The sequence below is a fragment of the Neophocaena asiaeorientalis genome, unplaced genomic scaffold (genome assembly GCF_003031525.2).
Source record: "Neophocaena asiaeorientalis asiaeorientalis breed wild unplaced genomic scaffold, Neophocaena_asiaeorientalis_V1.1 scaffold83, whole genome shotgun sequence".
Taxonomy (NCBI): Eukaryota; Metazoa; Chordata; class Mammalia; order Artiodactyla; family Phocoenidae; genus Neophocaena; species Neophocaena asiaeorientalis.
The window spans coordinates 770,141-792,188 of record NW_020172867.1 but is presented as its reverse complement, the minus strand read 5'-3'; the positions used below and the strand labels follow the sequence as shown (position 1 = coordinate 792,188).

General features: G+C 39.2%; 1 protein-coding gene across 1 annotated transcript in view; it reads right to left on the bottom strand.

The window, feature by feature from the left end:
• The window catches only part of AKAP6 (A-kinase anchoring protein 6), a 569,716-nt gene that overhangs the window by 138,901 nt on the left and 408,767 nt on the right, over positions 1-22,048 (bottom strand). The window lies entirely within an intron of this gene.

The window sequence follows — 22,048 nt, the reverse complement described above, 5'->3', positions numbered from 1 at the left end:
TGGCTTTAGAGTTCCCTAGAACACCAGATGAGACGGGGAATGAAGTCTTCTCGGCGGCATGCTTGCCTATGGTGAAGGGGAAAGGGCAATGATGAGTTATGTGCACTGTGGACCAAAGGAGCTCTTATTTTCTTTTGGCGCACTTCACTAAATCCAACACGTCCGTTAACATTTCTCAATAGCCTTAACACTTCTGCTTCTTTATAATTTAATTATATATTCTCCTACAAAAAAACAGGTCTGGGTCAGCTGTTGGGTGGTTGCCAGAATTCTATAACATGCAGGAAAAGCAAAGTCAGACATGACCTCCTACTCTTTGCATCCAGTGCCAACCAAGGCCTTTTGCCTGGTCTCTGGTTTTACAGACTCAACCATGGAAAGAAAGAGAGAGAGTTGCAAAGTAGCAGCTGCTTAAAAGGGCAAATCAGGACTCTGTAAAGGAAATGGGTAGCTTATGAAATGTAAGCTCTCAAACCACTCTAGAGTTCGCATTTTGTTGCTTTCCACAAGCAGCTACTTATGAATGTTCTAGATACTGAGGAAGAACTTTAAAAATGCTAAAATTACTATACTCATATAACTGAAGTTTCAGAAATCAATTAAGAACTGCAATCTATGTATTGGTTCATGTAAGCTCTTCCTGCCCAAACGAATTGGCTTGAATAAGAATAGACTCAACTAGATTAAGAATTACGTCAAACAGTATAAACAAAGGATAATGTTACATGGAGTACATTCAGTATGGGAAGAGGGGTATGGCTGATGGAAAAGCACAAAGGAAATACTAGATTTAGTGTTATTCAGCATATTTATTAATAGATAGTGAAAGAGAAGGTATGGAGTATATTAATGGCAACACAGAAAAGTGCCAACTCAGAGCTTTGCAGATATCATAGAATTTGGAGAAATGATACCTACAGACCTAAGAATATTTTTTAACAGTTGGGGGGAGGTACATGAAACTGAATAGAGGGAGTCAATGATTAGAAAAAAACAACAGAATATATCTTTCAAAAGAGCATACAATATTCTTAAGTAACTAAATATGTGATAACTGAGAGATACTGAACAATAGTCAAAGAATTTAATGCAACTAGAGATTATCATACTAAGTGAAGTAAGTCAGAAAGAGAAAGAGAAATACCATATGATATCACTAAAATATGGCACAATGAACCTATCTACAAAACGGAAACAGACTCATAGACATAGAGAAGAGACTTGTGGTTGCCAAGGGGGGTAGGGGAGGGAGAGGGATGGACTGGGAGTTTGGGGTTAGTAGATGCAAACTATTACATTTAGAATGGATAAACAACAAGGTCCTACTGTATAGCACAGGGAACTATATTCAATATCCTGAACCATAATGGAAAAGAATATAAAAAAAGAATGTCTGTGTGTGCATAACTGAGTCACTTTGCTGTACAGCAGAGATTGCCACAACATGGTAAATCAACTCTACTTCAGTAAAATAACAGTAATAATAATTTTAAAAAAGAACTTAAAAACAATCTTTCCAAATGCTACCCCCCCACCCCTCCCCTCCTTAATGCTATAGGGATACTGAGGAGGACATCCCACACAAAGTATTCTATTGAATTAAGAATATTAAAATATTGAATCTGCACCATTAGATGCCAAGGGGCATGTCTGATCCCTACAGGTTCCCATTAATTTTTAACCACCCTAAGGTAGCAAATTAGACCACTGCTTGTTCTGGGTAAAGATTTCACAAATGTGTGTCACTGGTCACAAAAAGCATCATTAAGAGGGAGGCCAACTTAATATAGACTCATCACTACTATAGAAGAATAATTGAAGTTCATCCCTTTGAGATCCTAGGCCATTTCTGTGCACAGAGGGAAACACCTCTCATGACAGGGATACATGGAAAGGAGCTCAGAGAGAGACAAGTTGCTGAGAGCAACTTGAAAAATAATTAGTCACCTTACAAAAGTGATTGAAATGTTGTTAATCTAAGACTTTTATTGCACAATATCTCAAAGGCATTTGACATAGGAAACTTCCCTGTGCTAACAAGGAGATGAATTAGATGGCCCAGGTCTTTTCTATCCACCTCTATTTCTATCTCTGCTTTCAATGATTCATTCCTAAACGTGATGATAAAAATAGAACCAAAGTTGCTTCTTCTGCTAAGGTTGAATGACTTTGCCAGTCTAAATCTCTCTGCAAACTGTCTTAACTTTTTCTCATACTGTATCTTAGTCCAAAGGTAATTTTTTTTTTTTTTTTTCGGTACGCGGGCATCTCGCTGTTATGGCCTCTCCTGTCGTGGAGCACAGGCTCCAGACGCGCAGGCTCAGCGGCCATGGCTCACGGGCCCAGTCGCTCCATGGCATGTGGGATCTTCCCAGACCGGGGCACGAACCCGTGTCCCCTGCATCGGCAGGCAGACTCTCAACAACTGTGCCACCAGGGAAGCCCCAAAGGTAAATTTTTAAGAAAAAAATTTGAAGAAACTATAGTTCTTAAAAAAATAGTTACACTGAATCTTTGATTAAAAGAATTTCATTTCTTAGCATCTATTACAATTGTGGATACTTTTAAAAGTGATTACATTTTACAAATGGAAACTAAGACATTAAATAATATTACTGATCCTACTAATCAATCAATGGGATTGATAGTAATCAATGGGATTTAGCAACCTATTAAGGAAAATAAAAAGGAACAAAAGGGAACAGACTCAGCGACAGATCCACCTCTCACTTCCTGGTAGCTGCCGTTAATGGGAGTAGGAATATAAAAACAGCAGTACAGGTGAATGGAACAAATGAGCTGGAATTGAGTCTTTTGGTTTGAGGTACTAGTGTGATTCCCCAAATGAGATGTGCAGCAAGCAAGTGGAAATATTAAGACTGAAATATAAACCCAGAGGCAATGGTTGACATTAGGAAAGGAAATAAGACTGCCATGGGAGATGGTGTATGATGAGAAGAGAAAAAGAATCAGTTCTCACTTATTCTAATCTAGGCCTGCATTATACCTTAGCTGACCTAATGCGATGTATTCTCAAGCACTCTCCCTCCTCTTTCTCCACCATCCCCAAATCTATTTTATAGATAGTTCATTGATCTTTTTGAATCACATCTGGGATCACTGGTTGTTGGTATTTCAGGGCTTAATTCTGGATTTCTTTTCTTTATTTATACTCTCTTCCATGGCTTTCAATGCCATCTATGTAGTAATGGCCTCCTATTCTCTCCTCTGAGTGCCATAGCTACCTACCCAATCAATCACCTGACATTGCTAACTGAATTTACTTTAGGCATCACTGTTTAAAACACTCTCCATTCTCATTCTTAACGTGCGCCCCGAAACTTTGTTCTTAGGACTTTCCCGTTAAATCAATGGCACCATCTGTTGCTTAGGTCAGAAACTTGAGAGTCTTCCATGACTCCTCTTCTTCATTTTCCACAGCCAGTTACTCCCTAAATTCTGTTGATTCCTCTTTCAAAATGTCTCTCCAGTCTGTCTTCACAGTCTACATTGCTGCCAGATTGGTCCAAGCCTTCATCATCTCTCCCCTGTAGTACAGCAATTATCTTCTAATATGTATCTCCCCTCACCCATTCCTGCCCCTCTAATCTCTTCCCTTACAGGACCAGAGTGGTCTCTATAAAACTGAGTTGGTTTCATACTGCATTCAGATCTAAAACACAAACTTCTTCCACGACTCATTAGATTTGGTTCCTGCCTGTCTCAGACCTCATTTCCTACTTGTCTCCCTCTTGATCACTATGCACCGTCATGCTTGCCTTCTCCCAGTTCTGTAAACAGCTCTTCCCTGTCTCAGGACCTCTGCATATACTGTTCCCTTTCTCTGGAACATTCTCTTGGTAATATCTTCTCATCCTTTAGCTCTCAGCTGACATGTTACTTCTCAGAGAGGCCTTCCCTGACCACCCTATCAAAAGTAGATCCACTCTATCTTTCTCCATTTCAGAACTGTTAATTTCCTTCACAGCACATATCACAACTTAAAATTCTTACATTTGGGGCTTCCCTGGTGGCGCAGTGGTTGAGAGTCCGCCTGCCGATGCAGGGGACACGGGTTCGTGCCCCGGTCCGGGAAGGTCCCACATGCTGCGGAGTTGCTGGGCCCGTGAGCCATGGGCCTGCGCGTCCACAATGCTGAGCCTGCGCGTCCACAACGGGAGAGGCCACAACAGTGAGAGGTCCACGTACCACAAAAAAAAAAAAAATTCTTACATTTGCTGGCTTACACTTTTTCGGTCTCTGTCTCCAGACTCTAAGCTCCATACAGGGACACTGTCTGTCTGTCTCCTCAGCCATTTTGTATTCCCAGCACCTTGGCAGTATCTGGAACATGATAGGGGCTCAGTAAATAATTCATTACTCATATATTCACTGAGCCTTTATCATGTGTCAGGAACTGTACCAGGGACTGTGGGTACAAAAAAGAACAAAACATAGCCCCTTTTCCCAAGAGACTGCAGTGTAGTGGAGGAAAGAGCCATGCCAACAGATACCTACAAGTGTGCCAAGTGAAATGATTGTGGGGGAAGATGGGAAATAAAAGAACTAATTGCCTGAAGGTGAGGAGTAGGCAGTAAAGGCTTGACAGAGGTGGCATTTGAGCCAGATCTGGGAGCATGGCTATGACTTTGTCAGGTAAAGAAGCAGATGAGTATCTTTATAGGCAGAGTACCTCATTTTGTTCAGAGGCCCAGAGTTATGAAAGGATGTGGCATGTTCAGAGAATGGTAGCTGCAGTTTGGGAGGCATTTGGATGAAGAGGCTAAAGTAGAAGGGGATAGGCTATGGAGGATGTCAGGTTAGGGAGTCGGAACCCTATCCAATGACCTGCCAACAAAAGATGACATTGTTTCTGTGATGGCATTATCTTCCTCCATCTCACTTTTTCTGTCATGGGAACATAGGTGTCTGATGGATGAGTCCAAATATGCTGATAAAGTTCCTACCTCCTGGTGTACTTTGAGAACATTGCATTGAGAAGGGAATCAACAGCTTCCAAGAGGCCAGAAGCCCAGCATCCCAAACAGGGGGAATGCCTAAGAGATTCTACTAACTCATATCTCTCTAGTAAACCTTTAAACATAATGTTATAGACTCAGGACACATAATGTCATAACTTTTCAATTTGTATGTTGAAGCCTTAAACCCCAATGTGACTGTATTTGGAGACAGGGTCTTTAAAGAGGTAATTAAGGTTAAACAGATCACAAGGATGTGGCCCTAATCCAACAGGACTGGTGTCCTTATAAGAAGATGCAGAGCGCTCCCACAGAGAAAAGGCCATGTGAGGACACAATGAGAAGGTAGCCAGTCATTTATAAGCGAGGAGAGAGGCTTCACCAGAAATCCAACCTGCCAAACCTCCCAACATGTTGATCTGGGACTTCCAGCCTCCAGAACTGTAAGAAATAAATAAATAAATCTGTTGTTTAAGCCACCTAGTCTGTGGTAGTTTGTTATTGCCATCCTAGCAGACTAATACACATAATAAAGTTAGAAACACTGCCTTCTCTTCTGAGGTTTAATACAATTGCTTTGCCGCTTATCATTGCTAGTATGTTTTCCCCTTTTATTTTGTATGCACCTATAGCTTAAATCACTACAGATACTCCTTCAAATTTAGACTACAAATTAATAATATAATCAGAACACAAGACAGTGTTCTAAAATATTTTATTTAAATTTGGCTTGCTATGTGGTGATCCAAATTCAACGATCTTCTCCAGGGCCTGAATAATTACTCAACCATCTACCTTCCTCTGATATTGCGTCTAATGACAAAATAGTTAGCCCATGAAAAATTTGGTGGTGGGGAGGTAAGTTTCAGTTATTCTAACAGTCTTTAAGGATTAAACACATACTTTTATAATCACATATAGACATATGCCTTATCCTTGCCCTAAAAAGCACTGATTTAGTTAAGAAATATCAATTATTTCATTATCACTACACGTCACAGCATCCTTTGTTGGGTTAAGTATCCTGAGAATGTTAAATAATTAATTTTACTCTTTCTTAACTCATGCCATTGTAGGTCTGCCTGCTCATTCATATTGTACTTCATAGCTTCCCACCACATCTACACACCCACTTGCATCTCGGTTCACATCCTCTGCTTTCTCTCCTTTTTCTGTGGAAACAGTCCGTATTTCTATCCAAGACCAATTCCCTCTACTTAGGCACTAGACCCCCTCTTATCTACGCAGATTATCACCCCAGCAGCAAACCACCCTTCTCCCCTATCAAGTTTTTCCTCTCTACTATAATTATTCTCATTAGCACATTACCACCCCACCCCCAGATGCTGTTTCTCCCATGTTAAAAAAAAAGAAAAAAGGAAAAATAATCTCTAGACATCAGTTGATACCAATCTACCCTCTGGCTAAAGCCCCATTTCTCTGTTCTCCATTACAGCAAAGTCACTTTTACATGTATTATCTATACTCACTATGTCCAATCCCTCTCCTATTTTCTCTTGAATACATTCCAACTAGGCTGTTGTCCAAATTCCCCAGTTGAGTCCTCAGTCTTCAACCTATCCGGACATGCTCCAGCATGGCTTGTGGGCATGCTCTAGGGGCATTTGGTCTTGTTTGCAAGCTAGCTTGGTCCCTAACCTCCCTCAGGTCTTGTCTGAAAATGTCATCTTCTTATTCAGGTCTTATTTGATCTTCTACTTAATACTTCAACCGACCCCCACCCCCAGCAATCCTTATCATCCTTTATACATATTCACCATGTGTAGCTAAAATATGTAACTTATTTTGTATTGTCCATCTTCCCCCAGTGGACTGAAAGCCACGTGAGGACAGGGACTTTTATCTATATATTCATTGCTGCATCTCCAGCACCCAGCACAGCACACAGTATGTGATAGGCACTCTATACAAATTAGCTGAATAGACTTACTGAGTTTGAAAATCTAAAATGGTTTAAAGTCTACAAAGAAATAAAACAGATAGTTTGAAGGCTGTAGCCTCAGCTTGATTTTTAAAATAGTTGGCTCATTTTCTTTTAGAAAGGAGACTATTTTTTTCTTTGACAGAAAATTATTGTAATATACAACTTATTTACTTTTATCTAGGAAAAAAAGGAAGAAGAAAAGCTTCTTTATTTCGAGTCATTTGGTAATATTTTATTCAGCTAATAGAGTGATCCTATACTTCACGTATTATATTAGAAACTAACCATGATGGTCTCACACTTATAGAATGAAAATTTCAGCTATTGTCATCATGCAGTAAGCTGCAATCGATTTCAAAATGAAGTTTTAAGTCTTCTGGGTAAGAACTTGTTTTAGCTTAATAAAATCTGATTGCCCATTAAAAAAGAGTCATTTGAGCTTTTGGAAGAAACATTAGCAATGTCACACTTTGGAAGAATCCACACCAATTCAGGAAGACCATGGGGATCCATCAATACAATGGAGGGGAACTGTACTTTTTCCGACAATAATTTTGTCATTTGGGAAAATCTTCCTACTTTTACTAGTTTTTGTTGTTGTTGTTGTTGTTTTTACCCTTTGATGCACTGTCTCTAATCACATGCCTTTTTCTCTTATTTCTTAAACAAATATTTACTATGCCTCCCCTCTCGCCTCCCCATAGTATCCTTCTCACGCAACTAGCCCAACTTGCTTCATTCTTCTGGAAACACCTTCAGTCTCTAGACCCCCACAGGTTCTGACAAGGACTTTCAGGGTTGATTACAATCTACACTTGGAAATCTCCATGCTTTTGTTTGGCAGAATTCCTCATACTCACTCCAGGATTTAGCGTTGTCACCTCTACAGTATTTCCTTCGCCCAAGATCCCAGTTATTTTGTGCGTTGTTGCTTTTCCCATCACCGTTGGAGGTTCATGGTTTCCTGAAATAACTCATCTTTGGAATTGAATTCAAAGTGCATTTCTTTTGTCTAGAAATGAACTCTCTGAAGACATTTATCACACATCCATGATTAGCTACATTCTAACTAAGTACAAAGAATATTTGGCATTATAAAGGATGAGAGTCTCTCTTCAGCCCTGTGTGCACAACTGAATGGAGTAACAAAGCCTCCTTCTCCTACAGAGTTGGAGCAGGGAGTCATAGGACTAAGGAGCAATGTGTCTCTTTGGAGTAAAGCTGATTAAAAGTCTTCATTTCTTCATTTGACAAACATATTTTGGGAGTCTCTTATATGTAAGACATTGTACAAGATACAAATCTGGGTCAGACATGGTGCCTGTCCTTAGGGAACCTAAACCTAGAATTACAGAAAATTATGTTACATAATAGGAGCTAAAATATTTATTCAAGGATATGACCAATATTACACTTTGAAAATGTTGTCAAAGAAACAGTAAGTTCGTTAGAATATTCTTTTTATCAATGGATAAGAAAGTTATAAAAGTATTTAAATATATAAACATTTTCCCATTTAAAGTTAAATATACATTAAAAATTTAACAAGAATCTCAAAGCTATTTCAATATTATACTTAGCAAAGATTACTGTATATACTAATCTGTACATTAGGATATAAAACTTCTCTGACCATATTGGCAGCCCCAGAAAAACTAGCCTTAGGTTCCCAAGGTTTACTTATATTTATATTCATGGATAATTAACTCAGGACAACTGCAAAAGATAACTGATTTAAGTAAAAAATATTATATCTTTAAAATGTCATCTTTATTTCTATTGACTTGGTGCTATTTGCAAACCATTAAAACCATTCACTGTAATGTTTAAGAAATTCAATTTTAAAGCTATGTCCTTAATGATATTTGTTAAATGGTAAGCATTTAAACAAAGCAGAAAAATTAACATATTTTCATTATTTCTTCTGCATTTGTGTGTAAAGAAAAATGTTTCCTTCCTCCATGTTAATGATAGATGAGATGTTTAGTAAAAACAGCGATAATAATGCCTCCACCTAACAAACATAAAGAACAAATATATCACACAATCGCATTTGTGGATAGCCTTATCCTCCACCACCCTCCTCCTCTTTGCAATGGAAGTAGTTAAAGCGATTAAAAATTCAGCATCTTATGTCATGAGCTAGGGTGGGAAGGGAGTGTGATTACACTGTGTGGACTGGAGGGGATGATCAGAATTTCGATGTTTCTCCATTACTGTTTCCTTAACAAATCTCTGCACGATGACACAGGCATCAAGTCTGTGTTTATATTCTTCAGCTGTATCCTTATTCCCATCTTCCAAATTCCACTACAGCAAATCCTTATGTACTTTCTGGCAGAAACTAAAAATTAAAGATGTATAATGTGAAGATACAATCTTAGTTTCTCTTGCCCTGCAGGACTGGCAGTTCCTTCCCAAGTACAATTATGTTGGCAAATGCTGCTATTAACTCTATGACTACAATGTGCACTCCAGCTCCTTTGAAATTCTATAAAATAGTTGTCCTTAGATGGTGATAGAAAGGAAGGAATGAAGCAGGAACAACAAGAATTACTTTACATACTAATAATAACAATTTAGCTATCAAAACAAAACTGAACAAGTCTGCCTTTATACTGTTCTTTTAAAAATTTAGCCTCCTAGGGTTCTAATAATCAGGGCCTATGGTTCAGGAATGCACGGTAGCACTCAGCTCAGTGCCTGTATCCTCATTTCAAAGAGAATCATTCAAACCGACATCCACCCTGTCAAGAGTCTTGACTTTGAGCTGCTAATGTAGAATAAAAATCAATATAAATTTTGATCATTTGATGAATATTTACTTCTTTCTTTAGTGTTTGGGGATTTAGAATTGAAAAGTGCTGAATCAAGTCATTTTATTTTTTTGTGTTTGTGCCAACACCAATTTACTACCCTCCAGAAAGTTCCTGAACAAGATGTCTCAGGTGGCATGCATGTTGGTTTTTCCTGTCAATCATAACAGTATGTCAGTAGGGAACCATAATCATTTCCCTTTCATACTCTTAGTGTTCCAAAAAGGAATATTTTGATTACATCCCTGGAAAAGGTAAACTTTCTCATTTAGACACACTATTGTGAGCCTGGGTGTCTGTTGGTTTTGGCATTTGGTTGAGCCTCAATTGATACAATCTATTAAAAGTTAAACACTTTATCTTAGGCTCCAAGGATCTTGCACAATAAATAGAGTTTCCAATTGGTTCCTCTACAAGTAATATTCAGTATCACCCCTAAGACAAAGAACTTTTATAGAAGCTGTCATCTTTCTCATGCATTTTCTGAAAAATAACAAGAACACATTGACTAATAGCTCTAATCAGCAGACCGACTTCACAATAAAAAAGACTTTACATTCTCATCATAAATAAAAAGAAAATGCACTACAGACAAATAAGTCTAAAAAAACTTGACAATTAAAATGTGATTCCAGAGACTTCTGTGGCGGTCCAGTGGTTAAGACTTTGCCTTCCAAAGCAGGGGGTGCGAGTTCGATCCCTGGTTGGGGAGCTAAGATCCCACATGGCTCGCGGCCAAAGAAACAAAACATAAAACAGAAGCAATACTGTAACAAATTCAATAAAGACTTTAAAAATGGTCCACATCAAAAAAATCTTAAAAATAAATAAATAATAAATAAAATGTGAATCCAATGTAAGTCTAGTTATATGAGTAGAGTAGCATGTCACCATTTTTATTATGATATCTTGATATATGTAACAAAAGCTTACTATTCTTGCAGAATGTTTCCATAGTGATTTTAAAAAGAATAGTCTTTCCTAATTTGAAAAAGACTAACTGCAAACACCAAAAAGGTAAGCTATTCTCATTTTTTAAAAAATCTCACATATGACATAGTGGCAGAAGATTCAATATTAAGGAGACATTTTTGGTGGTGCCTTATAAATTAAATAAAAATGGCAGCAGCTGCTTTTCCCAAGGATGATCTAGCCCTGGACAATCACTAGATATTATGTAGACAGATGTTTTAAATAAAATAAGTATTTAGATTGCTAGATACCTTGCTAGATATGAAGGCAATTATAGGATGTCTTTGTTAAATTACATTTTTCATTTTTGTGAGGGAAAAAAAGAATTGTCCTGGAAACAGTACCGACAGGAAATGATCCTATATCTAAAACAGCTGGAGACTGTAACTAATATAAATTTACTTGAAAATAAAAATGCTGTGTGCCTCTGGAGACATGCAGTAACATGCCATAAAAACAGATGAGAATATAAAAGTATTTAAAAGGAGAGAAAACACATTTTATCTAGATATTATACTGAGATGTGATTCACTGATAAATGAGAAATATTTGAAGATGAAGAAAGGAAAGAAAATCAAAAGTCATTAAAAAACTTAGATATTTTATTTAAAACCATATTTGTAGGAAATATAAAAATAATTTTCTAGGGGAAATGCTTTGCTTTTCAATATATTGGTTATTAATTAATTTACTAAAGTCATAATAAAAATGTAAAGGCAGATAATAGTGTTTAATTAGGAAATTCTAATGAAAGCAGAGGATGCTTACCATGAGTAAGGCAAGGACCCCAAATGCTGAATAAGAACATTGGAGTATATCTCAAAGCCATATTTAAGAGCCTCCATAAAGGGAAGGGAAGAAGATGGTGGAAGAGTAAGACGCGGAGATCACCTTCCTCCCCACAGATACATCAGAAATATATCTACACGTGGAAAAACTTCTACAGAACACCTACTGAATGCTGGCAGAAGACCTCAGACCTCACAAAAGGCAAGAAACTCCCCACGTACCTGGGTAGGGCAAAAGAAAAAACAGAGACAAAAGAATAGGGACGGGACCTGCACCAGTGGGAGGGAGCTGTGAAGGAGGAAAGGTTTCCACACATTAAGAAGCCCCTTCGCAGGCGGAGACTGTGGGTGGTGGAGGGGGAAGCTTCGGAGCCACAGAGGAGAGTGCAGCAACAGGGCCACGAAGGGCAAAACGGAGAGATTCCCACACAGAAGATAGGTGCTGGCCAGCAGTCACCAGCCCAAGAGGCTTGTCTGTTCACCCGCCGGAACGGGCGGGGTCTGGGAGCTGAGGCTCAGGCTTCGGTCTGATCGCAAGGAGAGGACTGGGGTTGGCTGCGTGAACACAGCCTGAAGGGGTTAGTGGACCACCGCTAGCCGGGAGGGAGTCTGGGAAAAAGTCAGGACCTGCTAAAGAGGCAAGAGACTTTTTCTTGCCTCTTTGTTTCCTGGTGTACGAGGAGAGGGGATTAAGACCGCTGCCTAAAGGAGCTCCAGAGACGGGCGCAAGCCGTGGCTATCAGCACGGACTCCAGAGACGGGCATGAGACGCTAAGTCTGCTGCTGCAGCCCCCAAAAATCCTGTGTGCGAGTACAGGTCACTATCCACACCTCCCCTCCCGGGAGCCTGTGCAGCCCGCCACTGCCAGGGTCCTGGGATCCAGGGACAACTTCCCCGGGAGAACGCACGGGACGCATCAGGCTGGTGCAACGTCACGCCAGCCTCTGCCGCCGCAGGCTCGCCCTGCACTCCGTGCCCCTCCCTTACCCCGGCCTGAGTGAGCCAGAGCCTCCGAATCAGCTGCTCCTTTAAGTCCATCCTGTTTGAGCGAAGAACAGACACCCTCCGGTGACCTACACGCAGAGGCGGGTCCAGATCCAAAGCTAAACCCCAGGAACTGTGTGATCAAAGAAGAGAAAGGGAAATTTCTCCCAGCAGCCTCAGAAGCAGCAAATTAAAGTTCCACAATCAACTTGATGTACCCTGCATCTGTGGAATAAATGAATAGACAACGAATCATCCCAAATTGAGGAGGTGGACTTTGGGAGCAAGATATATTATTTTTCCCCCTTTTCCTCTTTGTGTGAGTATGTATGTGTATGCTTCTGTGTAAGATTTTGTCTGTATAGCTTTGCTTTCACCATTTGTCCTAGGGTTCTGTCTATTTATTTATTTACTTAAAAAAATTTTCTTCTTAATTATTTTAATAACTTTATTTTATCTTATTTTATTTTATCCTCTTTTTTTCTTTCTTTCTATTTTTCCTCTCTTTTATTCTGAGCCGTGTGGATGAAAGGCTCTTGGTGCTCCAGCCAGGAGTCAGTATTGTGCCTCTGAGGTGGGAGAGCCAACTTCAGGACATTAGTCCACAAGAGACCTGCCAGCTCCATGCAATACCAATGGGGAAAATCTCCCAGAGATCTCCATCTCAACACCAGCACCCAGCTTCACTCAATGACCAGCAAGCTACAGTGCAGGACACCCTATGCCAAACAACTAGCAAGACAGGAACACAGCCCCATTTATTAGAAGAGAGGCTGCCTAAAATCACAATAAGGCCACAGACACCCCAAAACACACCACCAGACGTGGACCTGCCCACCATAAAGACAATATCCAGCTTCATCCACCAGAACACAGGCACTAGTCCCCTCCACCAGGAAGCCTACACAACCCGCTGAACCAACCTTAGCCACTTGGGACAGACACCAAAAACAACGGGAACTACAAACCTGCAGCCTGCAAAAAGGAGACCCCAAACACAGTAAGATAAGCAAAATGAGAAGTAAAAGACAACCCTCAGAATGGGAGAAAATATTTGCAAATGAAGCAACTGACAAAGGATTAATCTCCAAAATTTACAAGCAGCTCATGCAGCTCAATAACAAAAAAACAAACAACCCAATCCAAAAATGGGCAGAAGACAGAAACAGACATTTCTCCAAAGAAGATATACAGATTGCCAACAAACACATGAAAGAATGCTCAACATCAGTAATCATTAGAGAAATGCAAATCAAAACTACAATGAGATATCATCTCACACCGGTCAGAATGGCCATCTTCAAAAAATCTAGAAACAATAAATGCTGGAGAGGGTGTGGAGAAAAGGGAACACTCTTGCACTGTTGGTGGGAATGTAAATTGATACAGCCACTATGGAGAACTGTATGGAGGTTCCTTAAAAAACTAAAAATAGAGCTACCATACGACACAGCAATCCCACTACTGGGCATATATCCTGAGAAAACCATAATTCAAAAAGAATCATGTACCAAAATGTTCATTGCAGCTCTATTTACAATAGCCCAGACATGAAAGCAACCTAAGTGTCCATCATTGGATGAATGGATAAAGAAGATGTGGCACATATACACAATGGAATATTACTCAGCCATAAAAGAAAATGAAATTGAGTTATTTGTAGTGAAGTGGATGGACCTAGAGTCTGTCATACAGAGTGAAGTAAGTCAGAAAGAGAAAAAGAAATACTGTATGCTAACACATACATATGGAATCTAAGAAAAAAAAAAAAGGTCATGAAAAACCTAGGTGTAAGATGGGAATAAAGACACAGAACTACTGGAGAATGGACTTGAGGATATGGGGAGGGGGAAGGGTAAGCTGTGACAAAGTGAGAGAGTGGCATGGACATATATACACTACCAAACGTAAAATAGGTAGCTAGTGGGAAGCAGCCACATAGCACAGGGAGATCAGCTTGGTGGATTGAGACCACCTAGAGTGGTGGGAGGGAGGGAGACGCAAGAGGGAAGAGATATGGGAACATATGTATATGTATAACCGATTCACTTTGTTATAAAGCAGAAACTACCACACCATTGTGAAGCAATTATATTCCAATAAAGATGTTAAAAAGAAAAAGAGCCTCCATAAAAAAACTCTCACTACTTTTGTCCATGATCCCCATCCCTACTCTTATTAGCTATTGAATTAGAAAGATATCTGATGTACTAGTACATATCAAATATTCACAGGCATTAACATTAACATAGTACCCATCTCTAAGTTCATGAATTTCAATATTCTTCACTTAAAAGACTGAAATACATTGATCTACAAGATAATTTTAAGAAAGGTTAATGGATGGAAATTTTCACAGCAGCGGTGAGGAGAGCCTGCAAAAGACCCCCAAGTCTTGAGTGTCCACCTCCCTCATCTCCACCTAAGACTCATCCTGGCCTTGCTCCCAGGGGTCTGGGTATCAGTCAGGAGGAAATCACGTGAAGCTGGGTTTCCTTTGGGGCCCCAATTTGCACAGCCAGAAAAGACCTCAGAGCCTCAGAAATTAGCTTATCTTGTCAACACGGAAGGAGACCCAACAGGAGGAAAGTAGTATGAGGAGAATAAAGGCAAGTGGAAGAGCAAGGGAAAAAAGCAAGTGTGTATGATGAGTGTGAAGAATGGTTATTACAAACCCAAAATGGAATGTTCTTAAATAAAATCTTGACTTAAACAAAATTCTTTCACAGGCTGAAGTTGTAATATGCTTAAAAATGAAACTCTAGAACCCAAATTAAACTCAAAACGTATTTGTTATAGACTAAAGTATTTGTGTCCCCCCCCAAATTCATATGTTGAAACCTAACCCTCAAGGTGCTGGTGTTAGGAGGTGGGGCCTTTGGTAGGTGATTAAGTCATGAGGGTGGAGTCCTCATGAATTGGATTAGTGTCCTTATAAAAGAAACCCCAGAGAGCTCTCTCACCCTTCTGACATGTGAGCCACAGTGAACAAGGAACTGGGCCCTTACCAGACCCTGAATCTGCCAGCACCTTGATCTTGGACTTTCCAGCCTCCAAAACCGTGAGAAATAAATTTCTGATGTTTAGAAGCCACCCAGTCTACGGCATTCTGTTACAGAAGTCCAAACAGACTAAGACAATATCCAATAATTCTTCCCTCCTTTCTACAAGTTCACCAAGTATTAAAAAGAGCTACTGGGGCTATTTTCTGGTAAATCTGTGGCAGAGCCACACACTCACATGCACATACACACACACACACTTGCACAAAACTTTGCAATAGTAGCTCCCATGCATTTATATCATCTTTTTTACTATATAGATTGATCACCACTGCTGCTTACAGCTTATAAAGGTGGGCTTGTTGCTTAGTTGTTTCTGAAAATACTCACTAGCTTATTGCTATTATATCTGGAAGAGACTGAAAAAAATACAAATACACATTTTTATTTCCTCTTCGAAGGCTTGATTCCTACCCATCAGGCATACTGCTGTTCTAAGTAAGGGATAAATTAAGCAAAATTATATCCTCCTTCTTTCTCCTCCCTTTTGCTTAACTCTTTTTCTGATCATTATATTAGGACCAGAGTGAAAAAAATGAACTATTGCTATCTCCTAAGCCAAAAGACTAGTTATAAAAAGAATTTCTAAACATGGCTCTGTCCACGGCTGACAAATTACAACAGACTGCTCCATTATTATTTTATATTTCCATTATTCTGTATTTCCCCATTATCAATAACACAATAGTAGATATTAGATATTATGCTCAAAATCTATTTAAAGGAAAAATCTGACCTAGCCTCAACCAGTGTGGTGCAGACATACTTTCCCTTAGGTATCAGAGTTTTCAGGGGCCTGCTGTTTCTGGCCTTTGCTGTCTGTCATTCCTTCCAAGCTGCTCTCACGCTCGTTCACACATTCCAGCTATACTAGGCTTCTTTCAATTCCTTGAATGAACACTAGCTCCTTCCCATGCTGTCCCCTCTCCCTAGAACTTTCCTCCTTCCTTCTTCATATGGCTATCATCTTCATATCCTTTAGTTCTGTTTAAATATTACTTCATTCCCTGATCATCTCACTGCAGATAAGTATCTCCTATTATTCTCTTTCTCAGGTCGTATTTATTTTCTTCCTAAATTTACTATATCTTACAATTATAGTTATTGGACTAAATGATTTTTTTTTTTGCTTATTTACACACTTGCTTTTTCTGATCCATATCCCAATGAAATGTAAATTCCACAGGGCAGAGACCTTATCTTTCCTCTTCATAATTGTATCCTCAGTGTCAGAAAATTGTGTGTTGATTGAATGAATGAATGAATAAATGAATGCGTTGTTGAGTGAAGGCCCATGAACAATCCTTCAAGGAAGCTTGAAGGAGAGGCAACGTCCTGGTAGAAAGCAGAGATCCTTGGCCAGTGCTGCAAACACCTCTGGTTGCCAATCTGAGTGGTAAGATATAAATGGTGGCATTTAAAGACTTCCTGAGCTGTGGCAGGATGAATATCCTTAAAGGTGATGCTTTGACCAAAATCTCCTGAGATTCCTTCAGTTTAAAATAAATGGGGATTGTTTAAGAATTGCAAACAAGAAAACTTGTGGGAGCAATGAAGCCTCTGTGTTACACATTTTAATTTAAAGTGATGATGCTTAATTTTAGCAGGTCTTATGATACTTTAACCCTGAGATAAAATACTTAGTTGAACTAAGAGGAAAAAAAAGTGTCACTACTTAAGATGACTATTACCACAAAATTGGTAAGTAAAAAGAAAAAATAAGGTATTTCACTTGCTTTTTAAAAGAGAAACTAGTTCATCTGAGGTTGATATGAGGAAGCTCTACAGAAAAGGAATGCCAGTTAAAAAGATGGAAGGAGGGCTTCCCTGGTGGCACAGTGGTTGAGAGTCCACCTGCCGATGCAGGGGACACGGGTTCGTGCCCTGGTCTGGGAAGATCCCACATGCCGCAGAGCGGCTGGGCCTGTGAGCCATGGCCGCTCAGCCTGTGCATCCGGAGCCTGTGCTCCGCAACGGGAGAGGCTGCAACAGTGAGAGGCCCACGTACCGCAAAAAAAAAAAAAAAAAAAAAAAGTGTTAGGAAATAACAGAATTAGAAAACCAGCATTTCACAATCCCCAAAGAAATCATTGATTCCAACAAGAATCATCAATGGATTCTAAAACCATTAAGCAAAGCTTTGATGGAGAAATAAATATTCACATGATGTCAAAACACTATCCTACAGATTACCTGCTAATTATAAGGACAATCTGATGTCTATGAAGAAGATATTTGGCTGTCACCACTTTAGCATCACAGAGAGTGGACAACACAACCTGATTAGATGCCATATGAAGTATACATGCCAAAACCATTTAACCTGAATCCAAGGAAACCTCTGGACCAGATTTATAGGTTATAGGAAATAGGGGCTAGGGGGAAAGGTTGCCAGACACCATGAGGAAGTAATCAGACAAATCTAGAACATAAAACATTTCACATAATGATTCACCTGTTCCTTCAAATTGGTATTTAAAGGCTTCTGGGACTTCAATTTGAGTGGAGTTGTTTTTCCAGTTTTATTGAGAAATAATTGACTTCCACCACAGTATAAGTTTAAGGAGTATAACATGATGGTTTGATTTACATACATACTGTGAAACGATTATTGCAATAGGTTCAGCCAACATCCATCATCTCCTATAGATACAATAAAAATAAAAGAAAAAAGAAAAAAAAGAAAAAAACCTTTCCTTGTGATGAGACTCTCAGGAGTCACTCTCGTAACAACTTCTCTATATATCATACAGCCGTATTAACTACAGTCATCATGTTGTACATTATGTCCCTAGTTCTTATGTATCTTATAACTGAAAACTTGTACCTTTTTGACCACCTTCCTCCAATTCCCCCTCCCCCCACCCTCTGCCTCTGGAACCACATGTCTGATCTCTTTTTTTATGAGTTTTTTTTTATTACACATATAAGTAAGATAATACAGTATTTGTCTTTCTCTCTCTGACTTATTTCCCTTAGCATAATGCCTTTAATGTCCATCCATTTTGTCACAAATGGTAGAATTTCCTCTTTTTTATGGCTGAATAATACTCTATTTTGTAGAACTTCTTTATCCATTCATCCATTGATAGACACTTAGGTTGTTCCCATGTTTTGACTATTGTAAATAATGCTGCTATGAACATGGGCGTGCAGGTACCTTTTCAAGTTGGTGTTTTCATTTCCTCTGGATATATTCCCAGAAGTGGGATTGCTAGATCACATGATAGTAGTTATATATTTAACTTTTTGAGGCTTCTCTGTATGACAATCTCTAGGTTCATCCACCTCACTACAAATAACTCAATTTCGTTTCTTTTTATGGCCGAGTAATATTCCATTGCATATATGTGCCACATCTTCTTTATCCATTCATCTGTCAGTGGACACTTAGGTTGGTTGCATGTCCTGGCTATTGTTAATAGAGTTGCAATGAACATTGTGGTACATGACTCTTTTTGAATTATGGTATTCTCAGGGTATATGCCCAGTAGTGGGATTGCTGGGTCGTATGGTAGTTCTATTTTTAGTTTTTTAAGAAACCTCCATGCTGTTCTCCATAGTGGCTGTATCAATTTACATTCCCATCAACAGTGCAAGAGGGTTCCCTTTTCTCCACACCCTCTTCAGCATTTATTGTTTTATGGTGAGTCTTGAAAGCTAGCAATTATGAAAAGTTAGGTGATCTTTGTGAGAAAGTGGGAGAGTGAGCATTGAGACATAGACAGTCAAGGACAAATGGCTAGAGTGAAAAAAAAAAAAAGAAGAAATACAGTGACAGAAATAGCCCAAAAGCCTTTTTATATTTCATGTACATTCTAGAAAAATCATGAGATAGTAAATTAAGAAAGATGTATGGTGAATTGAGTCATTAAATAGTTCACCTTCCTCACTCCAGTTTAATTAGTGTTTCCACATTCTCTGCGAACACATAACCTTTCCATATACCCTCAAAATTGTATGTTTTAAATATTATTCACAAGGTGGTGATGAATCAACTATCTTCCTAAAGTGGATTCCAGGTTCATGTAAGCCTCACTGACACCTCTAAAAAGTTTGTTCTTATTTAGCACTTGAGGAAAAGCAGGTTAATTTTCTATAATCTTTTTTTTTCCCTGTAAGCATTTTGCCAGGTGCTAAAATCACTTATTTTCAGAATTCCCTCAAACCCCTGGGCTGGAAGGTAGTCTTCCAGCCAACTCCTTTCTCCCACCACCAAAACACTGACATTTCTTTCCAGGCTTTTTGAGTGATCGCCTCACAATTAGGAAAAGCCCAGTATACCCTTCAGGTTGTCACTTCCTACCAGATGTTTTCCAGCTGTTCCCAATGTCTTTCTGCTAATGCTCTGCCATCTGCCACCTTAATGGTGCCACAATGGAGATTAGATGCTTTGGTGACTTTACTTTTAGACTTGTAAAGACCTGGCCCATTGCCTCATCATGAGAAATCTGATCTGCACAGTTGTCACATTTCTCCAAATAGTTGTTGTATTTATCTCAGCTGCTAACTAACCAACATTGAGCCACTTGTGACATGAAGTATGTAAGCACTCACTATCACCTCTAAGCCTGTATCACTCTTAATGGACACATTCACTTCTCATTTCCAGCAACCATATGTCCTGCCATCAAGACGACACCTGACATCTTCTTGCCCAAAAAGTACTATTAGTTTTTCCTTAAAATTTTTTTATTTTTAGGCTTCCCTGGTGGCACAGTGGTTGAGAGTCCGCCTGCCGATGCAGGGGACATGGGTTCATGCCCCGGTCCGGGAAGATCCCACATGCCGCGGAGCGCCTGGGCCCGTGAGCCATGGCTGCTGAGCCTGCGCGTCCAGAGCCTGTGCTCCGCAACGGGAGAGGCCACAACAGTGAGAGGCCCGCGTACCGCAAAAAAAAAAAAAAATTATTTTTTAAATCAGCAGGACGGTAAGCAGTTACGTGCCTTTTTGTCACCTTTCTGGTTATACCTTACACATGGAAATCTTATGCTCATTTGATATTCTCCACAGCTGAATGAAGACAAATCCTGGTCCTCTGAGATCGACAGTCAGTTAGAGTCAAAGTCTGCCCAGGAACAGCAGTAACTGGTGCTTATTTCCAGAGCCTGTAAATCAGTGTGGGATCTATTTGTGTATACTTCTTGAGGAGATTACTGCTCCCTTCAATTATGTAGAGTAATGGAAACTATTTTTCTGAAACCATGATTATACTAGATGTCAAAAAGGTTAGCACCATTAGCTCATAATCCTTTCCCAAGACCCAATGGGAATGGTTGTGACTGGGACTCCAGCAAACATAACACTAAGTTTCGGAGAAATGACATGCATACTAATTACAATGTACTTGTGTGCAGGCATCTATCTATATTTTTAATTCATTAATTTAAAATTTCGGCCCACTACATGATAACATGTTATCTTCCAAGATAAAACAAGCCCTCTACGGCTCTCTTAAATTTATAGTTTATTTAAAGTATTCAATATTTGTGCTTATGGGGTCGCAAGCCAGATCTGCACGCAAAATGGTCAGATTATAAACCTGGGACTAAAAGAGGGTGTTCACATCATCCCTGCCAGCATAAACACAAGTCCTCTGATCTCATAACACTGACTATTTTGTATTGAACAAGAAGCCTCTTCCCCATTGCAGCTCATATTTAACTGAAATTAACAAAGCCATCGATCTTTTATTTGACAAAGCAATAAGATCCCAAACAGCAACTTCATGCTTTACCTGAAGCAGTCACACATGTAGCAACAGTGCAATTGTCTGGCTGAAAGTTAAAAATTCACTCATTCCCACTTCAGTCAATAAAGGTATTTAGTTGTTTTGCAAACACTTAAAGAGTATCTTCAATTTAGAAAACATCCTAGCATCTTATCAGGTGTGCTGGGCCTTGTAAGGGATGGAGATAAGGTCTTTAAGGAGCTTCTAGTTAGTTAGCAAAAGACACAGATTGTCACAGGTAATTATAATGCAAGGCAGAATGGCATAAAAGAAAGAAGAGCAACGTAAAGGAGCTAATAGTACATTGGAAATACATGGAAGAGATGGTATTTCCACTGGATCTTAATGGATGAACAGAATTTTGACCAGCAGACAAGAAATAAATACAGTTAGGCTAAAAAGAGCCTTCAGAAATGAACCTACCAAACTCCACTGTACTTCATATAATCACTGACATTTTGCACTCCTAAGAGTGTTATTTAAGTTTTCAATGTAGTTAATTGAAACCCTACTAGATGCAAATCAAAAGTTTCAGCCTTAATTGAGATATTTTGAAAACTGAACCCATTGCTTCAGGCAGGTGCTACATGAGATTCCATTAATATAGGTAATTAACATTAGCCTCTGCTTTAATTAACATGCACACTTTAATTAGCAAAGCATTAACCAACATTAAAAAATCTGATCTTCGTGCATCACAAAAAACTGCAAAGTTATGACTACTATGTTATTTTTCTCCAAGGCTGTAAATCACAAAACAGCAATCACTT